Source organism: Phalacrocorax aristotelis, chromosome 1, assembly GCF_949628215.1.
Source record: "Phalacrocorax aristotelis chromosome 1, bGulAri2.1, whole genome shotgun sequence".
NCBI classification, from domain to species: domain Eukaryota; kingdom Metazoa; phylum Chordata; class Aves; order Suliformes; family Phalacrocoracidae; genus Phalacrocorax; species Phalacrocorax aristotelis.
Genome location: NC_134276.1, coordinates 185,353,594 through 185,374,151, shown reverse-complemented (window position 1 = coordinate 185,374,151; position 20,558 = coordinate 185,353,594). Strand labels below are relative to the sequence as shown.

The 20,558-nt window shown below is 38.7% G+C and overlaps 1 protein-coding gene and 1 pseudogene across 4 annotated transcripts in view; one reads left to right on the top strand and one right to left on the bottom strand.

Moving 5' to 3' along the window:
- The window catches only part of TMEM117 (transmembrane protein 117), a 237,064-nt gene that overhangs the window by 24,206 nt on the left and 192,300 nt on the right, over nucleotides 1-20,558 (top strand). The gene's annotated exons all lie outside the window — the stretch shown is intronic.
- Nucleotides 14,101-20,096, bottom strand: LOC142051998 (P2Y purinoceptor 1-like; annotated as a pseudogene).

Genomic DNA, 20,558 nt, shown 5'->3' with positions numbered 1-20,558 from the left:
AGATCTTTCTTTCCATTTGAGACTGGGAGTGAGTTTGGAATGATGCCTGCCACTTACAGGAATAATATGTCTCCATTCCCTGATTTGCAGAAATAGAAGTGAGTTTATTCCTAGCAGGAGCAGCCTGATGGGCATAGTGCAGGAGCAACCTAGAGCAGAGGCAAATTTCTTCTATGCTTATTCTATACAGTGAGGAGATGGAGAGGGTGTTAGTGTGCAACATCGCCTCACCGTGTACCTGATGGCAAGCCCCAAGAAGAACATGATCTCCATGGTCATGCTGTGCCCTCTTAAAGATTCCCTTGGGCTGTCAGAGTGGCATGAAGGTCCTTCACATACCAGACAGCATTTCTCTTTGTGTGATCCTGCTGGGACTCCGAATCAGATAGCGTGACTGCTTTATAAAGTTTTTTTTTTCCTTTAGAAAAAAAAATCCCAAATGAAAAAATCCCCAACATTCTGGGCTTTAAAATGTTGAATACATTCTCTGGGTTTAAGAACTCTTTAGCAAATAGTTGCATTTTACTCCTAAGCAGAGCCAATCCCACCATATGTTACATAGCTACCTTTTAAGAATGCTTTGGTATTTAATCCACAAATAGCCCTCACTGGTTATTGCCCAATCACCAGCATGTTATGGTTCCTTGGTGCCATTATGAAGGCCTCATTAGAACTGACTTCCACTTTGTGTAGTTATGCAGCTGCCCAGTCTCTGGAGCACAGCATAGCATAAGAGCAGATGACAACATAGGTGTTTGGGAGCAAGATTCTTCTGAAATTTTTAAGTAAAAATGCTGATGGTAGTTTGATGATGGTTGTGATGGTATTTCAATAATGGCAATGGTAATTAGAAAAACGTTGAGTGTTTTCCTGTTTGGTATAAATGTCTAAAAATATTTAAAATGTTTAAAGTGGTGTTCGCCCTTAAGCTCAGCAAAGCAGGAATTTAAGATTCCTGAGATTATATAACCAAAGATGCAGGAAAATTATTTATTAAGTCACAGGTTAAAAATTGCAGGCAACAATCATGTTTTCATGTTTTCCACATTACCTTATCTGCCCACTCCACGTCTAACGTAATAACTTCTGCCTTTTCCGTTGTCTTATGCATCGATCACATAATTACCTAGAATGATACAAATAAATATCTTTTACATATTCAAGTTGACCATTGAATAAGTTATGGCAAAGTAGCTGATTAAATGTGATAATCACCTATATATTTTTATGATTTGTAAGACTTCAGAGCATTAAAAGCTTTGTGGGTTAAACCAGTGATGCTTCTGGCTCAGTATCTGACAGTAGCACACTGTGGATGCCAAAATAAAGTGTAGGAATAGGAAAGACTACTGGTAACTCCCAGAATAGTTTCTCAGCTTCCAACAATTTGTTCAGAATTTAGACAAAAATATGTCTATAATTAGATGCCTTTGACAGTCATTCTGAAGACAAATAATGAAGGTAGTAGTTAGCAGTAGTCTTTGTTCCTGCCTACCTGTTACTAAGAAGCAAGTTCTTCTCAAAGTTTCACATGTACTCATAAACCCCCAAATTTACGAAGTCATTCATCCTCCTACTTCTGCCTGGAAGCTTGTTGGGTTTGGCCATTTGTCTGAAGTCCAGAGAAACTGAAAATTTAAAACCTGTCAGTTTATAAGAGGCAGAATCTTCTACTGAGGTATTCCCATCTTTTAAATTGCCTTGAATTCATTTTTCATCTGCAACATTGGGGTATGGTCTTTTAAAGTGCACAGCTGCTAAGGGCTTTGTAGGCTTACTTACGCACAGGCTAAATAATGTTTTCTATTTCTGGGATGCTGTTGTAATGTGTGTCTACTAAGAAGCATGCTTCCATTTAATACTAAAGCAAAGAAGAAACTAAATTTGTACAAGATTCAGTCAAAGCCAAGCATGCTAAACAAATAATGAAAATGAGACATTATGGCAGAGAGGGCATAAAGAGATAAGGCAGCATCAAGGAAAATGTTCCTAGAGAGTCACAGCAGCAACAACATTTAATTTTAGTTTGCTTGAAAGGGAACAAGGCCTAAAATTTGAGAGATCCCAGCTGTATTTAACAAAAACCCACAAATATCTAGCTCTCTTGCTAATCTGCAGTCATAGATGTAAGTGACAAAAAAAAACAAACGGATCTTAATTCACTCTTAACAGTGTAATGTGTTGGAATTTCATGAGGTAGAGGAAGTGAAGAAAAAACTAAAACCTAGTATTTTGTGTAGAGCTTCTGTGGAGTTCCTGATTAGCTGCTCCAGACAAGACTTTTCCCTGGAACAGTTACATATTTGCTGCAGAGCGCAGGCTCTTCACTGACCTTCTCCTGTGGGCAGTGCCCTGGAAATCAGATTGACACCTGATATAATTACATTACAAGACAAAAATCAAGAGTAGGAATTCCCATGTTCCCTACATTGAGGTATGTTCAATGTAAGTGTATTTTCAATCCCTCTTTTTCATTTATAGTTACAAACCTTATCCCTGAAGAGCCATAAAGCTGTCTCGCATGTCTTGTTGAGGGAAGCAGATTAAGCCTGTTCTAGCAGTTTCCTTGGTGTGGCATATTATGGAAAAGTGAAGTTCTTCAAAGACCCCTTCCTCACAGATAGAAGAGAGTGTATATTCCTAAGTACGTCAGTGTCACTTAGGTGTCTTTGGCACTATGAAAGGCGCTATTCATTTTGTGACTGAATAATTAATATTATTTGAATGAAACCCCTTTATAACGATACCTCTCAAGGACTCTCAGTGGATATTTCGTGACCATTGTAAATGCTTCAAGACAAAATTTATGGTTATTTTTCAGTACATACGAGATGTATTGAATGTAGTCTTAACAAGATATTCCTAAAATAACTACTACTTCAAAATGAGTGAAGACATTTTTGACTCTGTAGAAGAGGTTTGAATTCCTTATTCTGAGAGGGAAAGAGCCTTCCTCTGAAAGAGCTGGAAATGTTCAGCAGAAAAGCTGAGAAAGTGCCCCATAACCTCAAGGGAACAAGCGCCGTGTGCTGTTTGCTGTGCCTGTTTCTTGTTAAGACACTAGTGTCTCAAGGTGAGAGCTCTTTTGGCTATTTGAAGATTAAGATGCTGTACACTGTCAGGCTGCACATAAAGCATTCTGGACCTGGAAGCTGCGTCATTGACATGTCTTTATTATTTCTTTTTCTCTTACATCCTGACCTGTATAAATTATCATCCATCTAAAAGTTGGACAGATGCACCTTTAGAGGTGGATTCCTTTTGTCTAGTAGTATCAGTTCCCAGGGAACAGCCTTTTGCCATATATAGAGGTGGATGGAAAAGGCTTCCCAAACAGTTCACCAGCACCTTGTCCTTTGATTGTTTCAGTTTTGATCATACAGACCTGTCTGGTGAATCAAACTCCCTTTGAGTAGCCTCTAAGCTTAGTTAGTATGCTGCTTGCAACAGGCTCTGCAAAGTGCTCCAGTGGAGGATTATACTGTGCTTGCTTCCCTTGTGATACTGAAATTTGGGAAAGGCCACGTGCAAGTCTCCTTACCAGCAGGAGGCTTCTCCCTGGGGGCTGACCTTAGTTTTTCATGTTTTAAACTATTTGAACTGCAATGTGACTTTCTTCCTTTACCATCTCTCAGCAAAAATGCCTTTCTAGTGACTGTTGTCTAAGCTGAAAGAGCTGATGAAATCCAGGCTCTCGAAGTATGCCCAGACATTGCATTCCTTAGGGGTCACTTTTAGACTTCATCCAAAGTCAGAATCTCACCTTAGCCCATCAGGCCATCCTCACTTCCCCTTTTCTTTCACAGTTCTCACCAAAGTCTCACCCAATCCTAGGTGATATAAAACTTAAAATGCTTGAGACATTGTGCAGGCTGACGTTTTTTATTAGAAAAATTGCAATTATTTCAGCTCTCGGTTAAGGTTTTTATTGTATATGTGAAGAGCTTACAGAGGCAGACAGTGTGTACCCAGAGGTTAATCAGAATGCCTTTCTGGGTGTCAAACTAAATCTTAACTTGGTTGAGGCTCATATAAGGTTGTGTATGAAATACGAGTTATTGATCCTTGGATTTCTGGATGCGGTTTGATGTCCTGATACTGTTGGTGTGGAATTGGTGTAGAGCATATGCTTACTCTTGTATGGTTGTTCTTATAGCTTTGTTTTATCTTGGACTCTTCTTTTGCCTTTGGTCTGCACTCAAGTGTGCAGTGTCTCGCTGGGGATGCATTCTGCCCTAAGTTACTCCAGGAATGGGTTTTTCCTAACCTTACAGAAACCGTGGCTCTTTACAAGGCATCACCTCCACCACGGTTTCCACACCTCACCTTCCAGCAAAACTAACTGCTCAGCTGGGATTCAGATTTATCAAGAAAATGAGTGATAACAGATCTGTTATTCTCATGCTGTGGTAATGGCTATGGCATATGAGGTCCTGCTGTTGTATAACAGGGGTGGTTGTTGCAATTACAGTCTGTGTAAACAACTGGCCAGAACCACAGGTATCAGAGGAAAATTAGCTTTGAGAAGCAATTCAGGCAGAAATAATTATCTTTCAACAGAGGAGCACCTTCTAGTGGTACTGAGTGAATATGGCAGCTAGTTAAACAGTGAGTTATTTTCTCTAAATAAGGAGACATAAATATGCTAGATGGAGAATAGTAATGCATGTTTCTGTACGCTATTGTTGTGATTAAGTTGATAATTAATTTAAAAACAAAGAAAAAAAACCAAACCTGAATGGGGAAAGCATGTATTAAAAAAAAAAAAAAAAAAAAAAGACAACGTTTTTCAATTATAGCACCTCCCAGCCAATCTATTGGCTTACTAGCTTTAGCTTTTTATGCACTTACCGTTAAATAGTATATTTTATGTGTTCTCCTGTGGAACATACCCACCCTTTGGCTTTTTTTAGTAATGAAAGTTTCATTTCATTATATAACTGATTTAGCTCCAAAGGAAATTTGCTACAGAACTTCTATTTTGTCCAAAGGTTCACTGTTTGCTAGCACAGTTTCTCCATCCAGTTTATTTCTAGTAAAGATATATTTCTCTGTATAGTATTTAGCATGGTTACTTACATTTGCAAATAACATGGTATCAAATGATTTAAAATTAAATTTTTCCAAAGTTACTACTAAATACAGCAGATAGATTTAGCTGATATTGTGGATTTCTACTCTTTCAACTTGTACGTAGCAAATAATCCTTTTTGGACAGCATTACATAGTGTATGTAATAAAAATGAACAATGTGCTATCTCTAGAAAGGCAAATTAAGATTAATGAGCGATGCTGAATATTATGTCATTGCAGGAGATTTGTTTTGTGCATTAGTGGAAGCTGTCTGTATGAAACAGATATTCATACACAGATTTTCATTTAGTTCCTTTGTGAAAAAACGTCGAATATATAGAGTTTGATTTGCAGGTGGTTAAAAGAAGACATACCTTCAGTTCCACTTTTTAATTCAGTAAACATAATCATGTTATCAAAGTAGAGAACTTGACCTTTTTTCCTGAAGAACTTTTTCGGTGTCTGGAAGTTTCAGCCCAAGGTTAAAATAGGTCTTGCAAACATTTTAACTAGTGAAAGCTCATTCCATATCACTTGTTTTGGCTGTGCCATTATAAAATAGATTTGTTGAAATAACTAGTATTTTTGCCTCCTCTATGCCATGGTAGGAGGGCAAAGGGGTGGTACGACAACTGGGAACCTGGGGCAAATCACGGCTCGGGGACGGGCAGCGTCGGTCAGCGGGTGGTGAGAGGTTGTATAGTTTGTGTTTCTGTTTTTTTCCCTTTTTCATTTTATTATAATTATTGTTATCATCATAATCAATATTATTATTATTATTTTATTCTCACTATTAAGCTGTTCTTATCTCAACCCACAAGTTGTCTAGTACTTTTTCTAGTACTTCTGCAACAGTGGGCATAAAATTCTCCAAAATATGGGAAGTGCCGTGCAGTCACTTGTGAGCAGTACAACTGCCTAACCCGTAGGCTGTTCAGAGTCTGGTAGAATAATAATCAGATTTCCTGCAGTAAGATCTATGCTGCTTGCAGCACATACTAATATTTATATAGGGCTATATTAACTGATTTTATCCGTTTTCGGTGTCTGGACACGTGTAGAGATGCTGAGAATTTATATAGCTTATGAAACAATGGTTTTCACCAAGTCTGAGAACTCTCGGCTCTAAGCGCGTGCCCCCGTATTTCATTGTAGGCTAGAGAGCCATCTTGGTTGTCATTAGAATATACTTTCTCTTGGTCCCACAACGTCAATTCCCCACTTGTCTTGTGCATTTGAAATGCAAACCACGTGCTGTAACTCCTGGGGTTCCTGTTTGTGAGATTCAGTCACAGTGTCCAAACCAGACGGCATAGCTGCAAATATTTATTGAAGACAAGAAATAAAACGAGACCTATACTTAACCTGTACATACTGAAATTAAATCGGAAAGCTATCTCTGGTCAAGGTTTCTTTTTTTCTGCATACTTTATGCCTCCAATTAGAATTGGAGAGGAGGAACCTCCTGAGATGGTCTAGATGAAAAATAGCATACTCTGTTCTTGACCAGGAGGGAGTCTAGCATGGTGGTTTGGGGTTTTGTTGTTGGTTTGTTTTTTTTAATTGAAATGAGCATGGTTTTACTTCCTTTGATACACAAATCCTTTTTGTTAGAACAGGTGCTCTCTCCTGTATTTGACTGACCAAGTGACTACTTTTTTGCCTCAAGAAAATGTAAATCTCTTTTTTTTTTTTTTTTTTGTTCTGCTGTCATCCAGGCTTTGATGTCTCCGCATGCACACTTAGTAGTGACCCTGACATGCCCCCACTGAGTCCCAGAGACAGCCTTGCTTGCCTTAGTCCTGTAGAAAATCTCTGGCAAAGCTTGTGGTCAAATCTAAATCTCTTCTGAGTTCCAGTTCAGCACTGGGGTTAGTTGTGGGTGTCTGTTTTCTGTCGACCTCCGCTGCATGTGCCTGACAGAAAGGGGCATTGCTCATTCAAATCGCTCTAAGGGTTTATAATGCATATTTGCTATTATTTAAATATACTATTTAAACATGTTAAACTATTTACATATAAACATATTAAACTTTGTTTATATTAAAATCAAGTTTGTAATTTACTGCGCCATGATACTGCATTTTGGACCGCTTACTGCAATGACCATTTGTAAACCTGTAGGTGCTCCTAGATGGATGGGGATGAAATCTGCTTTTGTCTTCGACTCAAAAAATGCTTTATAAATGTTTATTTTAAAAGGCTGCATGATAAATAGATGTAAGCAACTCCATTTATTGTTAAAAATAAGCTTGCGAATCAGTTTCAGGAGAAAAGAACAAACAGTTTAGATAACAACTTGTCAAAATAATTATTTCCATTTTTTACAGAATATCACTGAACTGGTATTGAAAAACAGAGATTTCAGCAATGCCCTTTAGGGTTCAACATCAGCATTATATGGGATACAAATACTACTATGTTTCTTTTACCTGCTGTGAAATTTGGATTCCAATTAATTCAAAGAAGAAAAATGTGGTTTCTATTAGGTACTACAGATAAGATGATGAAACATTGTAGCTCTAAAATGAGAAAAAGGAGGAGGATCATGAAATTACTTTTATGGGTCTGGCAGTAAAAAAAAAAAAAGGTTCCTAAAAAATGCTAAAAATTCTTAAAGAATAAAGAGTGCAAAAATGTAATTAATAATTATATGCCCTCTGGCCAACTTTTCTTTTGTTATGCAGTAAAGGCATCTAAAGAGAGAAAATTTTTACCACGTTCATTTTATAACCTGGGATACAGTCACACAGAATTAAAAGATCTGCACTTCAAGACAAATACATTAGCATTTGCTATTGCTAGTGCAGATTTTTAAGTTGCTTCTCTACTAAAAATGTTCTACAACATTATAGGAAATCAATATCTATTTTTACAGGTTTCCTTTTAACTGCATCAGCACAACTGCCTAAAACTGAGGTGATAACACCAGTAAGAGTAAAGTCTCTAATTAAAATTATATGTTAAATCTGTATAATGGAAATTTATATATGCAGAAAAATTCTGAATTAAGCCTGCCTACACACTGTAATTCTGGCCTGGCTTTAAGTCTTCCCATTTTATCTGCGTTTTACAGCTTTTCTCACAACAGCAGCTTGAGGTATTGCATCTAGGTAACAGTAAAGACATTAATGTAAAGCAAAGAGGGAGACATGGTGTCTTTATGAATCCCCTGCGGCGTTCAGTCCAGCAGATGGCACTGACCATTACCACCTTGCTTGCCGTTGCCTTTGGGTAATCCACTAAGGAAAAGAAAACGTCAGCCCTTTCCTTGCAGCAGCAAAAGTCCATTTTCCTGTTCTTATTTTTTTTGTTAAAAGATGAATGTACATTCTTATGAGCATTTGTATTTCAGTTCTTTTTTATTTGAGGAATAGCAAGCAGTCTTTTAAAGACTGTGTGGCCTTTTAGGGGAAGGCAGAGTGCTGTGTATTTCACCTGCTTTTGCTCACCTCCTGTTTCTAGTTGACGCCAGGCCCTTGAGACCACCCAAATCAGGTAAGACAGGCTGCACAGGAATCCAGATGGAAAGGTGTCTGGCTACTGAGGTTGGTCTTCTGACAGACATTGGCTGAACTGGTGGGAAACGGGAGATCCTAGGTTTCTGTTGCCCTAGCACACGATGTACTTTGCGAGGACATCGCTTTTCTGGCTAGGTCAGTAGCTGAGACCTTGAATATGTACGTTCTGTGACATCAGGCTGCATTTTGCCTTAGACTGCAAAAGCTGAGAGCTGCAGCGCTCACTGGTTAAGGTTCACCTTTCCCAGCCGGAGGAAGCCTCAACTGTGCTGAGTCATGTGAAGAGGAAGGGACTGAGCTGGTAGGTGGGAAGTTGGGAGAAGGCCTGAAAAGAGAGCTTGGGAGACTTTAGGGGTGGTAGGTCCCTGCATGAGGCCAGCACATCCCATCACCTCTGAGTGCGGGCTCCAGGCACAGCGCAGGGAGACTTGGCAGCCCTGAGGCACAGATGTTTCTCTAAGGCAGGAACAGAGGAGCTACGGTTCCCTGTGAGGTGGATGTGTGGACTTAGCCACATTATCTCCCTCTGCCGTGGTTCCTCCAGCTCTAGAATCAATCTAGGTATATTTTTTCTTCTGCCTAAAGAGCTTTGGCTTCCACTGATAAAAGCAGTGTACAAAGGTGAAGTATTTTAACTGCCTCGTGGTACTGTTTGTCCCAGCGTTTTGCCAAGTGAGGTGTTTCTGAGGCGTGGAAAAGAAAAACTTTTATATCAGAATACATTAATTTGTGTATATTGAAGAAAAGGCCAAACTTTCAGAAACATTTGAACATTTTTATTTAAAAAAGGTAAGCTCATGTCATAATAAGTGGGAAAATTTCAGGTAGTTTGTCTGTGAGATAAAAGTATTACAAAGACAAATGGCGAATGGTGGATGCATGAAGATGGGTTTCCTTAGAAAGCAGCTTTGGGACATTTGTAGCAAAATTTACCTCCTCAACCTAGAGGTTTTTGTTTTAACAATTTTTGCTTACAAAACAATGCTGAATTTACAGTAGTAAATGGGAAAGGTTTTTCTCTGACCACAGCTGAGCATATATATAAACAGTGAAATCTTTCAGGCTATGGTCTATTTTGTATTCATCTAGTATATTACATCGATGTCCATTGCTGTAGTATCTCAAAATCTAGATACAGTACATGAAAGCTACTCATACCTTGCAGTCGGTTTTGTAGGCTAATATATTATTACAACATTCAGTAATGTCATCAAACTCATTATAACACTTGGGCATTTAACTGGATACCATGTCCGCAGGTTTAATCCAAACAAAGATCTGTGAGAAACCAGTATCGCAACATACTTGTCATAGTAGAAGATGTTGACTTTGGCTCTTGGCTGTTTGGTTTATCATTTGCTATTGTAGCAAAATGGAATAAACTTATTTAATTTTGTTTTGTTTAGGTCATCCTATCTGGGGAAAATTGTAATAAAACATTTTAGGAGCATGTATTTCCAAATAAAAAGATATGACCAAGTAAATATGAACAGATGTGTTGTGCCTTTTAAGTCTTATTTTGTAGAAAACCTTTAACTTCAGTAAGGACAACGTTAGCATTAATTCAGCCTAGTTAAAAAAAAAAAAACAACAAACTTTAAAAAAGTGTATTTAATTGATTATAGAATCACTTATGAACAGGCAAACCAATGTCTAGAAGCCTTGTCAGCTACTAGGGTATATTCACAGATGAGTATCATGAGGAACATGAATACCTGACAGTAAGAGAGGGAAGGCTTTTTCATTAGTTTTGTGTCCTGAAGATGATTTTTAAAGATTGCCCAGTGCCTTTAGACTCAGCCCAGCACAAGGCATGTTCTGTGAGATGCCCGGACTGGGAGAACAGACAACAGAGGCAATGTGGCACAGATACTTCTTGTAGGAATGCCCCCATCTCCTTTTTTTCCTTTCTATTTGTCGTTTGGGGTTGGTTAGGAATAATCTTTTCGGAAGCATAAAGAGGTTTGTTTGCTTTTCTTTCCGATTTTTTCTTCTGTGTGCAAATACCTTGGGACCTCTGTTATAGATGGCTTTATTGATGGAAAATTATTGAGCTTTATAGTATTGTGTGGACCATGTAGGATTGCATCCAGCTATAGAAACAGACACGGAGGCAAGGATTTAGTTTTGTAACACAGTTTATTCCAGATTTTTATTTCAGTGGGACACAAAAAGGAGCAATGCAGAAAAACGAGTTTTACTAGAGTAACAGAGTCCTAACAGTTTGTCCCTTGTTCTGCAGGTAAGCCCAGAACAGTGAGCTGAGAAGCTAGGACACCTACCCTACTCAGTCCTACATAAGTGAACTGGAGGAGTCTCCAGCTTGCTCCTGCTTGTCCCCAGCAAAGAGTTTAGAGCAGGGCTACCACCTGTGCTGCCTGTATCTCTTGCTCATATTCTTGGGGATCGGGGAGGATCAAAAGATACGCAGCAGAAATCAGTATCGTCTTGATACATACTGTTTCATGGCAATTTTTATTTTCTGAGTTGACCGAGATCTGGATTCTCCTCTGGAAAAGCAGGTCCCTGCCTGTTTGCTTCCTCGGTCCTTCCCTGGTCACTGGCGTAGTGTGGTAGGTGCTCCTTGATACTTTCCCAGGCCCATGTTGGCAGTTGCTGGCATTACTCCATCATGTGTGCCCCAGACCATGCAGCTCTTTGGTAGGGTGATGCTGACAGAAAGTAAAAAGCATCTCATTTTGCATCTCTCTGTGTGAGTATACTGCATAGTTTAGTCACACTAAGAAAATAAAGGTCATTCTTGTTCAGTTAAATATATTTTACGTTTGGATTTCCTGACCAGAATGAAATTTCTCCGTAGCTTTTTTTTTGAGTCAGACTGTCACCTTGACTTCAGAGCATTTCCTTACTGTTTTTCTTTTTACATGCTGAGACACAGGCAGAGGGACTTTGCTTGAGAATCTCTGCAGTCCATGTTAATGCTGCTTGCAGAAGACATTGCATATGAGTTGTGGAAGGGTTACCTGTGAAGATTTTAAATTGTTATATTTGTCTTGAGCTCATTGGAGGCTTTCAATGCAATCTTTAATTAAAATTAGAATTTTTTTCTTGCCAACTTTGGGTACTTGTGGGCACAGGCTGCATTTATAGCTGTTATAACACAGCACTTCAAGAGGAAACAATTCCAATTTTCTCCAAGATCAAGATGTGACTTTAATGTTTTTCACAGTTACTTCTGAACGGAATGCTTCTTTCCTCATTAACAACAAAATACCATTTGCATGATACTTGCTTAATATGTAGCTGTAACATTAACATCTATAAAGTAGGTATTATGCAGTGAGAATAAAATGATCTGTCTGAACAGAAAATCACGACACAATTTAGAGAAGGTGCTGGTCTAAGTCATTGTTTACTATCCTGAAAAAGCTCACAAATTAGAAGTCTGGGCAAGTAAAACCTGAGAATCTCTGCTTCCCAGAGGTGAGAAGTTATTTTTTCTAGCCCAAGACTGCAGTGAGTTTTTGTGTTTAATTTTGTGTCCAGAAAAGCATATTTTGATTTCATGTTGAACTTTACCCAGCGTGAACGCAGGCAAATTAACTTGCTGAAAAGCAATAATCAGCTGGAGAAAGGAGAAGGGAACAGTGTATCTGTATCTTTAAAGGTAAATTGAAAGATAAAAATGGCAATTGTTTGTTTCTGGAAATAGCTTACTGTTTATGTCTTGGGTGGAATCTGGTGGGGGCAATAAAGTCATTTAGCTCAGAGCTTCACACTTCTCTCTCCCGTTCTCTCCTTTTTCATGCTGAGAGCACCTTTGTCACTAAATGGCATTGGCATTGTTTCTGATTCAGTCTGAGATGTGACTGTATATTATAGTAGGTAGTTGCTGATGGGTGCCCATGCATGGATTAACAAGCTCCCTTTCTTAAGGAAGCCAATGCATTGATAATAACCCTGTCATATTTCCAATAGACAATTCACACATAAAAAAATAGGTAAATTTTTTTTTTAAATAAGAGAAAATTTAAGATTAAGAAGTCATCAAAGGAAAAAAGCAGCACTTACAGTGAGGTGAGTACATAACTCCCCTAAACAGAATATAGGCATGCAATTTTGCTATGAGATCCCGTGGGATTGCTGTTACATCCAGATGCATGTAAAGTGTTTCAGATTATCAGGACCTGATTCTTCATGTCACAGTAACAGACAATTAAAAAACATTGTTCTAGGTGTTACACATACATCTACATTTACTCAATACAATTGAAACATAAAACGAGATTTAATACCAATGTAGAATAGAATTATTTTTACATAAAGACAAGTGAGGTCAAAAAGATATTAAAACTGTGGAAATTAAAGAATTAAGAGACTGTACAAGGTATATTAAAAAGTACTTTGACATAGTGACTTCTGAAAATAAAGTTGATGTGCTCACTGGTATATGGGCATTTCTAATTAACAAGGTAGTTTGTGAGACTTGGCAAGAGAAGCAGGTCAGCAGGAGGTTGATTATGGAACATGATTATTTTGCCTGTACAATGTGTTGAGAGAACACATATTTAATGGCTCTTGAAGGCGGATGTTCTTTGATGACTGTACATCGTGCTGGTTTAATTATTGAAGTTCAGTGTAGACAATTACCTTAGACTGTCCTGAAACTGTGATGCTAAGACCCTAAACGAACAGGAGAAGCACTCCTGTGTAGCAGTATCTCTTACTCTTCCTGCAGCTCCACCACCTCTGTATTTCAGAACTTCCTGGGCACATTTCTCCCTGTTGATGAGTTCAGAGTTCACGGCAGAACAACACGCTCCCCTGAAGCAGAACAGTTACGAGAAACAGCTCTAATTGCCCAGGGTCTGGGGAGCACCACCAGTGTGTCGTGCCTGTCCGTTTGGAACCACTGCTGCCTGGGGCAAGATTTAACAAAGCTTTTCGATCAGTGCTCATTTGCTTCATGAGCAGACTTACTGTGGCTTGACTATCCTCAGGGACTTTATCTTATCATTTATTTGTTGGTTGTTTGTTTTTGGAAATGTGCTGCACTTACCCAGGCTAATGAAGTTCCACTGGCAGCGTCAGTGGAACTTTAGTGCAAGCAGCATTGAAACGAAGTACTTGTAGAAGCCTCTCTGCAAGTGCTTGAAGAGTTCAGCCGTAAGCATCATGATTGTTACTAACTGTGCAGTTCAATCACAGCAGCACTTACAAACATACGAAAAAATGATCAGCAGAAACTATGAGAAGTTTGCTCAACACTGTGTGCTCTTAATCTTACTGTATTTTTCTGGCCAAGAATTAAAGTATCTACTTAGAACTTTTCTTCACTGTTCACTCCATATTGCATGTACATACAGGTAAGAAGTGCTATTTCACAATAAATTAAGGAACATTTATGACAAGAATATTTAAAATGCCAGTTCTGTAAAGCTAGGAGTTGCCAGTGTTTCTTTTCTAGTAGATGTACACGTTAAGTTTTACTCTGTGTTGCTGTCTATTCTTGCTTACTTAAGAGATTGTTATGCAACACAAGAGACTAAATTTTAAATGGTTCTGATGACATGAAGCCAATGGGCAGTGGGAGACGCATGGCTTTGTCGACTGGTGTTTGGGTCATTGTTCTTGGAGACAGAGTGATGTCCCTTGCCCTTTCAGTCAGACAGCAGCAGCACTGGCATTTGGGATGACATTTTATGCTTTTAATTCTTTGATAGAATTAAAAATCGTTGAGTCAAGGCAACTATTGATGCTGCAAGTGATCTCTGTGGCTTTATAAATGGCACTTAATGTGCTTATGGTCCCACAGGGTGGTTGACAGTTAATTCTGTAAATTAGTATCGCCATCATCATAACATGGGAAGGTATGAAAGAAACAGGAAATACAATAATAGCGGCTGAAATCAGTAACAGAGCTCTGATGAGTCTGTTCCTTCTTTGCTTATGTCTACTGAGTTGTAGTGATGCTTTGAGAGTCAACACAGAGCTTGTGAAGATGGCTGTGACCGGAATTAGGAATCTCAGTACAATCTTGCTGAGTGTGAAAGGCAATGCAAATTGTAAAGGTCTTTCAGTGCCAACCAAGGTATCTGTGGCGTCATATTGTCTTCCAGCTGCAACTGTGTAGTAGATCTCGGGCATTGAAGCAGTCACTATGAAGATCCATGCTGCAATGGTACAAAACACAGCCTTTCCTTTGTCCCACCATGTTAATGAAGTGATAGGGTGGACAGCACCTACACATCTGGCAAAACTGATGAGTGTCAGGAAGTAGACACTTCCATAGATATTAATACTAAAAAAATAGTCTTATGATCTGATACAATGCTTGACTGGAATAGACAGCTAACTCCTGGAGACTATAGTAAAAAATGTGCCATGAGAGTTCAAGTAAAGTCACGCAGTGCCATATTAAGGAGAGATATGGTATTCGTAGTCCACATCTTCATGCGGTACACATAATGTCATAGGGCAAGTCGATTTCCTAGAAGTCATGCTAATAAAGTGAAAAGGCAAACCAGAATCAGGGAACAACAGTGCCCCTCCAGCACTAGGATTTCTGTTGCAAATTAAAATGGTGCAAGTACCATTCATCATCTTTCCATGGAGTAAGCCTGAAGGGAAAAGAGAGACCAACATCTTTTAAAATAAAAGCTGAATTAGGTGGATTGAGTTTAAAATTCAAAACTTTTCAGTTAAATCCATTATGTTTGAACTGGCAAAAGAATTCAGAATATGGTATGATGTACAAGCTCTCCTCCATCTGAAAAAAACGTAAATTCCAAGTCGGTAATGCTTAAAGTTTATTCTACAACACCGGCAAAGGCAGATCTTCATGAACTTTTATCCAAACATTTATATTCTTTCCTCCCTAATATTTACTGTAGTGTATGATAGATGAGAGAAAAAAAGCACGCACCCTCAGTAACAGCAACATCTCCTTGCCCGCTAATGTATCTGTGTCTGTCTTTGGAAGAAGCAGAGGAAAGGACAGGAGGATGGTAAGTGCCACGCTCATTCCGTCCTTGCTTTGATTGCCTTGAGTATCCATGCTGGGCCTAGAGGCATGTGTGTAATGTGGGCAGCTGTGCAGTGGGCTGTGACTGAGATCCAGAAGACAGCATCAGAACAAATCAGGATGAAATCCTGTTTGTGGGGGAGGCCACAGCAACCTTTCCATCTAAAGTGCTGGACAAACTGTTTTTTTTTTTTCTTTCTTTGACTTCGGTAAAAGAATTTCCTAGGCCAAAAACAATGTGCTTAGGGTAGGGTTAGAGAGAATTCATATTGTCTCACTCTTTATGGCCCGGTTTTTATCAGTGCCCATTATGGAATATCTGGAATATAGATCTGCAGTGTATTTTTCAAAGCAAGGTTTTTATGCTTGTGAAGTCTTACGTTTAATCCCAATGCTACTGTACTCCTAATAAAAACAGAATAAAGGCTGGAATATGCTGCCAGAATGAGCTGTCCCCAGTTTCAGTTTGTCACATTCTAGAACCTCTCTAAATGACACAGCAGATGCCAAACTGTGAGGTCTGTCTGTCCAAGGAGGAGCTTCGTATGAGGGTCATCCAAATAACCATTTACAGATCAGGGTCCACTAGAGTGCTTGATAGGAAGACAGGGTAAAATTGTACTTGGTACAAACCACCCTTTGAATGGAAGAAAGGAATTTTTCAAAATGTTATTGATTCCTTAAAAATTTTCAAACAGCTTCAGCCATTAAGTTGATGGTAGTGGTTTTTTGAACGTAATGTTTTGCTTTCATGTCAACCTTAATATGATTTTTCCAAAGGTATGTTCACAGAGACAAGTCAAAACATAACAAACACGATCTATAACAAAGACCTGCTAGATAGAGACTGCGTTATTGTGCTTAGCAAATTTATAGTTCACCCAGGCAGTAAATGGACAAAAAGCTAGTTCAGATTGTACTGAAGGAAATTAAGAAAGTTGTTTCTTTGGAAGCTCAGCAACAAAAGCAGTCAAATGACTTTCTAGAAAGTGAATGTGGGTAGAAAGCCATCTGTTCTACTCAGTGTATTTCACAAGTGGGGAAAGTTTGCTCTCTAAATGTATTTTGTTAAATTTTGAAGCACTGTATTTTAACCCAGGGTAGCTGTGCTCTTTCCCTACTCTTCTCCATAGCCTTTCTGAATATAAAAAATTATACAAACTTCGTGTAATTTTTCTCTTCAGCTGAATTTTATAAGATATCCCCATAAGTTCTTTAAAATGTAGCCACCCTAACAGGTACAATACAATCAAGTAACATTTTCTTATTATGTGTTCAATTAAAAGGGGTTTGAATAAGTATAGGAAAATTATCTTTTCCTAAAATCCTCTTGGCTAGAGGTCATGTGTGCTTTGAATTAATTTATATTTCCTACCTCTCTGCCATCCTTCTCAAAAATTACGAATGAAAGCACTAAATACTTGATTCCAAGTGGTTTTGGCAGGATAAGTAAGGTCTGAAGTGGCTACAAACAGCATGGCCATAGCTGCATGATGGAATTGTAAGGCCAGATTCCTGATCACATCAAGCTCCTGGAAAAGGCCTATAGGTAGATCCGCACGGAGGGAGGCAGACAGCTGTGCCACCTGCCTCACTTTGCTGTAAGTTGGCTGGATAAAACTTGGATGTACAGCCTTGTAACTGTGTTAGGGCAACTACAGACCTGAACTAATAAATCCCCTGTTCCCTTCATCACCTTCGGTTTACTGAACTGCACTCAAGAGTCAGGCTATATAGTTAGTTATGTCGCTGGGGGGGGGCGGAAGCTGGAACTGCACAGCTGGGTAAGATGCATTTGGAGCTCAGAGAGTCATTAGAAAATATGTTGTGTAGGCATTTTCCATGTGTCTACCTTGGGATTCATATTTGGAATTTCTAAAATATTCTTACTGTCTCCTATTAATTCTTTGTATTGCAGTAGAGGTTAGAGGCCATAACGAAGTCTGGATTCTTGAAACAGTGTGCTTTGCGATTGGTGTGAGCAACTTAGAGGGTGGACGCAGGGGAACTGGCGTAGAGGTAAAAAGAACCTTTCCTCAGGTAACATAATAAGGAAGAGAAGAACACAAGGGGTTCGACCCCCAGCTTAGTGCTATAACAAGAACCCCTGGTGTTCCATCACAAGAATTTGAAGACAATTGGGACCCAGTTTCACTGCATGTGAGTAGACATAGTCAGCATGCCCTGCTATATCCCGAGGCCACAGGAGCTACCCTGATGTCCAGTAGATCTGCATACGTGCTGCAATAATTTTCAGAAGTGACATGTTTTTTATATCAGACAATAACAAGTTTTTTTTCTACCATCTTGGCACCAACAGAATACCCCAAGCTACAGGGTGTGACTAGGTCATCTTCACAGTTCAAGTCCAAAATTTTGCATCTGTAGTTTAAGAAAACTTTCTTTTTCTGAACATTGCTGTGTTCACTGCTAAGTACAACTATTCTTAAAGCCATCCAACACACATACACCCATCTTAGTGGCAGAATGAGCAACAGCACCATGGCATTATACTATGACAGATGAAGAGTTACGTGTGTTGTTATTGTTGACTAAGAACAGACTTGCCAGACCTTGATGAAAATGGGATTGGGCTTTCGAGGCTAAAATATACTTCCAATTTATTGAGATTACTTTTTCAGCTGAACTGTTTCAGCCATTGATAGAGATGGCCAAGAACATTAAATGGACAGAAAGAGCAATCACATGATGGGGCATCCAAAATTAAAGGAATACGTCTGATCTCATGAAGGGCTTGATATTAGAATACTACACATGCCCAGGAAAGCATTGAAGTTTATGGGCTCCATCACTCAAGACAAGAAAACATGCTAAGTTCACGGGTAGGAATTTTATGTTTCTCCTGTAAGAAGTAGTCTAATGAATCCAGTCGTCTTATGGGTTGTGGATCTAAAGATGCAAGAAGAGCTTTAATTTTTAAAAAAGTGATCTGCTTGATTGACTCAGTTTTTACACCTGCTTATTGGGTTGTCTCTTCTCCTGGACCTGAAAGAAATATGGCTTACATCTGTGACTCTCTGACAATTAGTATCTACAAGCTCTTCTGTCATTGACCCTGGCAGCATCTGAAGACTGTTACAGAAAGTCAAGAGGGTTTCAGCTGATGAGCTGATTTACTGCCTGGTTTGTTTCAGGGCCCTAAATCCTGAAGTCTCTGCTTCCCTGTGTCCCCCTTGTACCTGTGATGTGGCCTCCAATGTCATGGAGCAGATAGAAGTCCTTGTTTCAGTAAAAAATTACTTTCTGAGGAAACTTCTTTTGGAGCAAAGAAATATTGTGTCACTGAAAAGAACCTTGATTTGTGTATATAGCTAATTGTAGCTCACAGTTTATCACTGGTAGTCATTCATATGGCATTTAACTTGTATTTGCAAAGTTCCATTAGGTTTAGCACATCTGTTGATTTAAAAAATATCTGATTTTGTATGTGTAAATATATCCTAGGAACTGTATTCTTCCCTGTCATACCTGTGGGGGTTTTTGACTTTTTTGACAAGGTCATAATAAGCAATTAATTTGGCCTGAAGTAAAAAAAAGATTAAGCTGAGTTAACAACTTACTTTGTGTAATTTTATTCCTTATTTACTCTCTCTGCCACTTGCTCCTTTTTGCTTGTTCTTTATAGTAGAAGCCCTGATTTTACATGAACTGTTTTATTTGTTGAGATTACTCTGAGAATTTTGTTTGCCTGTTTGCAACTGTATTTGAAGCTAGTACAAATCTATTCCAGTTACCAGATAGGTTTTCCACATTTGTGACTATTCATACCCAATATATTTCTGTTACAGGTGCTCTCTAAGCGTAACCTTTTAGCTCATCTTATCAAATTAATAAAGCATTTTATAGGGAGTCCTAGGTTTTGTTATAAAAATACCAAACTTTATTTGCAAGTTTTACTTTAACATCTTACGCGGTAGGTAATCATCTCATGCATTCCCCTTTTATGTTCAGCTGAACTGATATGAAACGATATAATGCAATATGAGTATTAAGTGGAGCATTTCACATATTTTAGTTCAACTGCATTTAGCATATTACACATACTAGTATGATGGGAAAAATAAGTAATATACAGTAGTATTTGTATGCAATTAGGTAAGTAGATTGTGCTAATATCCAATTCCTTTCTTCTTAATGACTCAGTCTATATTGTGATTAAGTTACTATTTCTTTCATTAAAAAGTGTTGTTCATCTACTTACTTGACTGTTAATGAACTCCTGTATGGTAAACATAAGCTACGGTAGAAGGATAGTTAAGGTGTAAGAATTTGCCTACAGAAGACAATATTTATGAAAAAGTAATTTAAAAATATGAGATTTATACATATGTGTGTGTATTAATCAGTGTGTAATAGCTAAATAGGGAAAATTATATTGTTTTGCAGAATACAAGTGCTATTAATACTTAATAAATATTTCTCTTCCCTGTTTTAGAAAAGTTGGAATTATCTGTTCTACAGAAGTCTAGATTCCTGGCTGTGCTTTTCCTCTCCATTAATCTGGACCTTCTAAAATCATAACTCTATTTTGCGAGTACTGTTTTTAATCCAAGGTTTCAGTAATATTCCATGTGCAATGGCAGCTCTTCAGAGAGCAGGTGTCAAAATGCAAGGGAGATAACTTTTACAATTAAGCCCCTCCCCTCAGTAAGTCGGGATAGATTGCTGTTGTTATAGCAGCCTCTGCTTGCTTTTTTAGGGAAGGACAGACTTATTGCATATCCCAGTCTAGACAGGCCTGGGGCTGTCATTGTTTCCAGCAGTGAAAGAGAAGAAGAGTACAGGGGCTTGGGGCATGCGTGTGTGTGTTTGCACTGCTCCTTCCTTCCCCCTTCTTAACTGCCAGAATCTTTTGTTACTGCTGCCCCACTCTGGACTGGTCTGTGGACCTATGTTGCTCTCACCCCATCCCAGAGCTCGGTTCACTCCACCTACCTACCTGTCGCTTCTACTGCACT